We start from the raw sequence: 8127 nt of genomic DNA, 5'->3' as shown, positions 1-8127 counted from the left end.
TCATCATCACTATCACACATGTCGATATAACCATTGCCGTGTTCCGAAGGAGGAATGTTGTCATCACTATCATTGCCTAAATGTAATTGCTCAAGTAATTCTTAGTCCTTCACATTATGAACCTCATCTCCAGCGTTCTCGTCAACAATCCTTTCATTGTCTACTTTCATTCCGATTTCTTCGGTTAAGTCTATCTCAAAACTCCCTTCTAGCCCATCTTCTTGAAAGAACTCTCCATTCATTCGTGCCTCATACGGGAGGTGCAAAATCAAATGCCGCATCGAATTGAAGAAGCCGCGTGGAAAGATCTTATCCAACTTACAGAGCAACACAAGCGTCATTCTTTTCATGTCTGCAATCACGATCCGAGATAACTCCTTAGCGTAAAGCTAGCAGAAGAAATTGCTCAACTTTGCTGGCATTAGCCAGACATGCTTAGGGACATAGCCTCGAACCATCACCGGAAGAAGCCGCTAAAGCCATATGTGGTAGTCACGATTCTTGAGCCTGTTGATTCGCATAGTACCCATCAGGGAACATTAACATTTTATTTCATAGTTTTACGAATGTACATATTATATTTTGAATGCTGGTATATTGTGCTTAATTAGTATATACTTTGTTTCCATAAGTATTTTGTTTATTTCACATGGCAATGGAATTTATGTATCTACAGTACACATGGCAATGAGCGATGCCCGGTACAAGCTGCTTGGTGGTGGACAGTACCCATCCGAGTGTGATGAAGATGCCCCAGTCCCTCCTGCCCTTCCAATTCCATTCTGTCGTTATGAATCGGGCAATCAGCTGGCAGTAGTGAAGCAATCGAGGCATCCCAAGATGACCGGTAGAGCATTCTACATATGCAAGTGGAATGATTCATTGAATCCTTGCCACTACTTTTTCTTTCAGTGGATTGATGGTCCGGATAAGTTCGACCCTAGAATTCGGCCGTTCCCTTATTATCGGTCATAGTCGTGGGCGTACAATGAGTTTAGACGATGGGTCCCTCCCCCACCAAATCCACCACCTATGACAGAGGAAGAGAAGTAAGAAGTTGCTATATATCGTGTGAACAATCCTCCCAAATATCATTGCGGTGTTCGTGCCAAACTTCAAAGGCCTAATATTGGTGTCCCTCCAAAGTTCACTCCCTTTTTTAGATGCTCGCTAAAGACTAGAGTAAGTGTCATGTAACGTAGCATTGATTCTTTAATTTTGCTGTAATTATGTGGCTAATGTTATGTGTCATGCAGGATGGATGGCTGGCATGTGACTTCAATGAGTATATTTATGGTCCTAGATCTCATTGGCCGACAGAAGAGGAAGTGCGAGAATTTGAGAGTGGGAAGAAGCCATGGCCATGTACAACTACTCCTAGTCTTCGATGCAAGTGTGGTATTCTGCCCACAAAAGGCGTAGTTCCTTCTGAGCTTGGCTACGGATATTACTGTGGCAATAGCTACGGAGAGTATTGGGTTCGTATATTAACCACAAAGTTGAAACTCCTTATGATTCTGTCATTGTGCTAGTACTTGGTATATTAACATTTCTGAATGTTTGGCTCTCAATAATTTTTCAGGAGGGAAGGACATGTGAATGGGAGTGGTTCGAAGGCCGGTATGAGCTAATGTTGCAATTGGGCAGAACAAAAGAGCCTTGGAAATCTAGAGACACTTTAAATAGAAAACTGAAGATAAGGAAGGATTACCAAGTTACTTTGCCCCTTGAGTCATTTCTGTCAGGGTCTGTACTCCAAGACCTACGGCGTGAGTATGGAAAGAAGGCAGCAGAAAAGACAACTCTTGAGGATTGCATTGTTTATTGGAGGAGGAACCGAAGCAAGTACCCACGGCCCCTCACAGATAGGGAGCTTTTGGCAAATTATGAGAAGAAGAAGAAGGAGGAGGAGATGGAGAGGCAGAGGTTAAGGGAGGAAAGAGCAAAGAAAAGTTTTACTGTTGATCCGAAAGCTAAATACCCAAAGGGTTCATGGGAAGAATATTTTCAGAAATTGGAGGCTAACAAGAGGAATTTTGCGGATGTATCTACTCATATGGCATTTTAAACGCACAAAGGAATTTCTTTGTCTCATACTTGTTCTTTGGCGGAATGTGATATTCCAGAAGCAGGCTGCCAAAAACTGGCAACATAACATCGAAGGCGTCTCGACTCAGGCTAAATTGGGACTTTACGACCATTAGGCGTGCAATGGCATCCAGTTGAAAAATCTTGGTATGTCCATGAAGAGGTTGTTGTGCTGTAGACAATATATGGTAATACGCCTTTGCGGTTGCCTCTGGCTCCTCCTCCCTGCGTCCTTCATCAAAGTGTGCTTCATGATAGTCATTTAACCCCACCATCAGATCATAACCCCCGATGCGTTGTCTCACGACCTCGTCTCTCATACGATCGTCTTCACCATGGTAGATCCATCAGGTATAGTCTGCCGTAAATCCATTCTTGCAAAGTTGTTTACCAATGACCACCTTTGTTTGTCAATGCATGTTTGCACAACTTCTGCAGGGACACCAAGTGGCACACGCTCCTTTAACCTTGGCAAATGCTAATTCCAACAAAGCATCGGTCTTCTCAATCCATTCATCATTCAACAAACCCTCAATTGAGCGGCCCATGTACATCCACTCACGATCATCCATCCTCTAATATATCAACGAGTAATATAAAAAATCATTTGCATCTACACGATGTTTATGCTGTCTAATAGGTGAAGATATGTCCTAATCCTATCCAAGGATGCGTAGATGGGGTTAGTTTCCATGCTCTACTCCTATTCAAGATAGAATTTTGGCACCACCTCTCCGCTGTTCTCCAAATACATGTCCTAGTAGGGAGATTGTGTATCCAGGAACAATAGGGAGATGATGCCAAAACTCTATCTCGGATCGGAGTAGACCATGGAAACTAATCCATCTACACATCCTCAGGCTATCCAAAAAAAAGTGGACAATTTGAAACAGATACGGTTATAGATATGTAAAGATCTGCATATTTCCAAATGTATCTCTTTTGAACAGGAGACATCTAACTGGGTTACGTGATCTACGAACATGATACGGAAAGTGGGTCTACGGGGCAAGGAAAATCCAAGCACGTGCGCGGTCTCTCGGCATGGTCAAGTCCATGTCACGGCCACGACGCTCACAGTGCTCTGGCATACCAGGACGCAGCGGCGTCGGGCTGCGAGGGAGGCTCGAGGCAAGTTCCTGCAAAAGAAAAGGGTGCGGACGATGGCCCTAAGGTTTTGCTGCGGATGGCTAATAGGCGAGCCATGCGCCCATGCCTCACGCTAGCAGCAGGGGGATCTTGAAGGTGGCGGACGGCGGTGCTTACCGTGGGTCAGCGGTGTAGGCACTGCTGTCGTGGTGTGGACTCACGGTTCTGGTCGGCTCGGGATTTTCATCAAATATGTCACAGACGAGGCGGGCAGCAGCTTGGCTGGGTCCTCGAGGTCGGGCTACGGCTTGCGGTATTGTTCCTGGTGGCTGTCGGAGGGCGCTGGAGGCGGGGACCGGCGGAGCAGCGAGGGCTAGTGGCGTGCGTGTGTACGTGTGGGTGGAGGCGGCGTGCGTGTGTGCGCGTGTGTGGGTGAGGCGTCTGTGATATTAGGGGTGTTTGCCGAGTGCCTCCGATTTGGCACTCAACAAAGCCTAAGTTTGCCGAGTGCTCGTGATCTGGCACATGTCAAATGCCGTATCATTTTTTTTTCATTTTTTCCCTTTTTTTTTCCATAACATGTTTTGCTAAATTTTCTAAATTTATTCGAATGTACTTTGAAAAGACCTTATCAAATTACTCAAATATGCTTATTTGATGCTTCTACGATTTTTATTCCATTATTTCATGCAGTTATAGCTCAAATTTAATTTATATCAATTAAAATTCTATAACTGCAGTTAGAAAAAATTAAGATTATCAAAAAATCCGAAAATTACCAAAAGTCCACATGAAACAATCTATTTGTTTATTGGCTAGACAAAAAATTTTGAAGTCAAACCCAAATCTTACCGAATCCTTCTTTAACTCTATGATTCTTCTTCGGAGATGATTCGTTATGTAAGCAACGTACGTGAAAAATTGTGTGAAACCTTCTCCATTTTTTTACCACAGCCTCCACGCATGATATCATGAGATCTTGACACATCTCATGATTTTCAGACTTCATTTGCTTTTTATAGAATTTAAAAACAACTCGGCCACATGTTTGTGGTCATGTTTGGTGAACAAGATGTTCGAAATTTCCTTTTGTTTCCCGGATAAGGTGACATAAATATCATTTTTTCATTCATTTTATTCTATTATTCGAATCATTTGCAGTTCAAATTTAGCTTATCCCTAAAAATTCCTCTAAATGAAACAAATTAACTAAATATAGCAAACTAACCGAGAAATATACCAAATTTTAACATGGAGTACCACATACAGTAAGTGGTGAGAAGAAAAAGTTTGGAGGGCAGAAGAGGGAAAAAATATTTATTTGCCGAGTGCCACCAAAAAACACTCGACACAATTATAACTTTGCCGAGTGTCGCCACAAAACACTCGACAAACTGTATCTTTGCCTAGAGTCACTAACGGACACTCAGCAAAGTTGTAACGGCCGGCGGTGTGCTTGATGGCCGTCACATGTGGCGGTCACGTGGTCATAGTTTATCGTGTGTTTTTTGTTTGTCGAGTTTTGGGTGGCCTGCAGTCGGCAAATCAGCATTTTTTGCCGAGTGCTTTCGTTTTGCTGAGTGTTTCTCTTGTGCCACTTGGCAAATATGCTATTTGCCGAGTGCCTGATAGAATGCACTCGGCAAACCGAAAAACACTAGGCAAACAGCTGGTTTCCGGCAGTGAATAAAATAAGTTAACAGCTGGTTTCCGGCAGTGAATAAAGTAAGTTAACGAGCAGTCAAGATTGTGGAATTTAATTAGTACTCCCTCAGTTTCAAATCGGAGGTCGTGCATGCTATCTTTTATAAATACATAATTTTTGTGTTATATACAGAAATAGCGTATGTGTAGAATAAAAACTATATACCTAAAAAGCCAAAAAGAGCTACAATTTGAGACGAAGTGAGCAGCGAGGTTATTGCATGGTGCGGCCTATATTATGTAATTATATAAAAGAAGAGATGGGAAGCTCGGCTGGCTAGCTCGGCCGGTCTTCCGTCCCCAAGGTGTGCATGCACTTGAGCATCTGGTTGCTAATTAATTATTATATATTATTACTGGGCAGTGATGATGAGCTTTGGAGTGGCATCATCTTCGGCGGCCTTTTGGTATATGTTGCCGATCCCCAGGTGCGCCATGAGGAGCCACACCATGGTGATGAGCTCACCTCCGCGGGCGAGCTGATGCACGTGTGTTGCGCCCCTTGCACTTGCCCGCCGCGTATGTGAGCATCTCCATCCACACCTTGACCACCACCTCCCACATCACCTCGTTGTCCAGCTTGGTGAGCTCCTTGGCGATGATGCAGGCGTGGAACAGCACCGACTTGCTGCGGCCGCCCTTCACCACCTCCGGCGGCACCGACGTGTTGGTGCCACGGAGCATCCTCCGGGCGCCCTCGTGGTCGGGCTCCCAGACGGCCGCCGACTCGAAGAAGCGCCGCGCCTCCGCGCACGTGTCCTGGTAGGCCATCTGCCCGATGCCGGCCGACGCCGCCAGGATCTTGGGCTGCTTGACGAGCAGGTACAGCATGTACTCCGACAGGGTCTTGCTGATGGACTTCCATCTACCTGCGACGGCGGCGTCGCCTCCGCCGTCGTCCTTGGAGGATGGCTCCGCCGCCGATGAGTCGCGGGAGAGGTAGCAGAGGTCCGTTGCGATGTGCCACATCAGCAAGGATTCGTCGAAGTCCCGGTCGATGACGCTGTCCATGAGGACGTACCAATTGACGTCGACGCTGCTGCTTTCCCGTTGCCGTTGTCGCCACCCATCATCGCCATCTTTCTCACCCATCGACCCCACGGAGATCTTCTCCTTGATGATCTTGAGGGCCCTTTCCCCACGGTAGCTGCACGCCTTCCTCATCTCCTCCACGTCCTCGTGCCTGGACTTGCGGTACTTGTCGGCCTTATCCCTGGATCTCGAGACCTCTTTGTCGGCAACACCACCGACCGTGGACTTGCTGCGAACTTGGTTGGCCGCATCCGTGAGTTCTTCGAAGATGAACTTGAGGAGGATGTAATTATCCTTGACGGCCTTCAGATCATCATCATGCGCGTCGTCCCTGATCCTGAGGGGCTCGCGCCTGACGAAGAACATGTCGTCGAACATCTCCCTGGCACCCAGCGTGTGGGCGACCTTGGCTAGTGCCCGGACAGCCCGGGGCCTTGTCCACAGCCGGGGGCCTGCCAAGGTGCCCGATGCCTCGTTGGGGTCGAGCTTGCCGAGGCAGTAGCTGATGAGGTTCAGCTGCGATGTCGTCTCGGACCAGCGCCGCAGCTTTGGCCGCACCTGCCTGATGAGCCGAGCAAGGCGTTTCATCAGAAGCGGGGCCCTGGGGAACTTGAACTTGTCGAGGAAGACCAGCGTCCAGTTGGAGGAGAAGACGAGCATGGCCAGAGCTACCACGTCGAGCGCCAGCGCGCCGATCAGCAGCGCGTAGGTGATGGCGACGTCGACATGCCGGATGCTGGCCTTGTCGAGGCGGGCGAAGATGACGGCGGCGCCGGCAATGCAGGCGGAGCAGACAAAGCGGAAGATGCAGCCGGCCAAGCTGTGGGCGACGGGCTCCTTGGTGTGCACCATTTCGTACATGAAGTTGAGCTCCAGCTCCGTCACCTTCCACGCACAGCGGGCGGTCATGTCGCCCCGGTCGAGGAAGAAGGCCTGGCTGATGTTGCGCTCTTTGTGGCCGAGATTGATGTCATAGCAGACGGTCCGGAAGATGGTGAAGAGGTCGTAACTCGTAAGCCTGTTCCTCCAGCGTCTTGTTTGTGGCCAGTGCCTGCCTTTTGACCTCGTTCCTATCCCGGTCCTTCCTGGACCCGCGGGCGAGTCCGTTGGCTTGGACGATGTCGACGGCGAGGCCGGCCCTTTGCTTGCTGTCGAACACGGTCATGAGCTTGGCATAGTTAGGGCCAGGGTTGGGGGCGGGGATGATGGTAGCGAGGACGCCGTCGACGCTCGCGCTGTAGAGCGAGAACGTGCGCTCGCCGTACTTGATGACGCCGGCGACCAACACGAGGACGGTGGCGGGGATCACGGGGTTCCCCTGCAGGGTGCAGGAGAAGACGACACAGGCGGCCAAGAGCTGGAAGAGGAGGCCCATGAGGTGGCGGAACCAGAGCTCATTGTCCTCGATGGAGTAGGCGGTCAGGGTGTCTGGGCCGCCGAGGTGGAGGAGCAGGAACGGCGTCCAGAACGCAAAGATGCTGGGGTTGCCGCCGCCGCTCGCCGTGGTGGCGGTTCCGCCGCGCTTCGTCACATCAGCAACAGTAGACAACGAGACGTCGTTGCCGCCGATGTTGCCGAGGTTGTTGACGAGGAGGCCGAGGGCGAGGTCGGCGACCCAGTCGGCGAGGAGGTAGCAGGACCAAGAGGCGAAGCGTGGCAGGGAACTGGCGATGCGCTTGCGTGTCGGGCCGACGACAATGAGGAGCACCTAGAAGAAGAGGCTAAGCAGCACCACCGCGCGGATCTCCCAGTCTGAGTCCCTCTGAGGAACTGGAGGGTTGAAACCCATTAGCCGCTCAAGCCAATGAACGTGCGTTCGCTTATTTGCGTTGTTGGTAGCAATGCATTTTATACAGAGAATGTACCCACACTCTCAGTTGGTTCTAGTTGCATCTAAATTGTGTCCAGTTGCAATCGGGTCGGTTTGAGTTGCAACCGGTTCGCGTCCAGTTGCAACCGGGTTAGTCCGAGTTGCAACCGGTTCGCGTCCAGTTGCAATCGGGTCGGTCTGAGTTGCAATTGATTCGCCTCTAGTTGCAACCGGGTCGGTCTGAGTTGCAACCGGTTCGCGTCCGGTTGCAATGTGTTCGCACCCAGTTGCAATCAGTTCCGTCTAGTTGCAACAAGTCTATTCTGCCGGTTGCAATTGATATAGTCTCTCGGTTGCAACTGCAGTGTAGTTGCATTTTGTACAGAGGATGCATCTTACTGCAT

General features: G+C 49.3%; 1 long non-coding RNA gene and 1 pseudogene across 1 annotated transcript; one reads left to right on the top strand and one right to left on the bottom strand.

Annotated features, from left to right (window-relative positions):
- The first annotated feature begins 982 nt into the window (after positions 1 to 982).
- On the top strand, positions 983 to 2026 carry LOC120699721. The gene is made up of 3 exons (XR_005685572.1): positions 983 to 1182; positions 1257 to 1478; positions 1583 to 2026. It is a non-coding gene; the product is annotated as an uncharacterized LOC120699721 (long non-coding RNA).
- Positions 2027 to 5091: 3065 nt separating this feature from the next.
- Positions 5092 to 7702, bottom strand: LOC120699720 (annotated as a pseudogene).
- Positions 7703 to 8127: the final 425 nt, after the last annotated feature.

This window comes from Panicum virgatum, chromosome 3K (genome assembly GCF_016808335.1).
Source record: "Panicum virgatum strain AP13 chromosome 3K, P.virgatum_v5, whole genome shotgun sequence".
NCBI lineage: Eukaryota > Viridiplantae > Streptophyta > Magnoliopsida > Poales > Poaceae > Panicum > Panicum virgatum.
The sequence above is the reverse complement of the archived record's forward strand: the minus strand, read 5'-3'. Positions and strand labels throughout refer to the sequence as shown.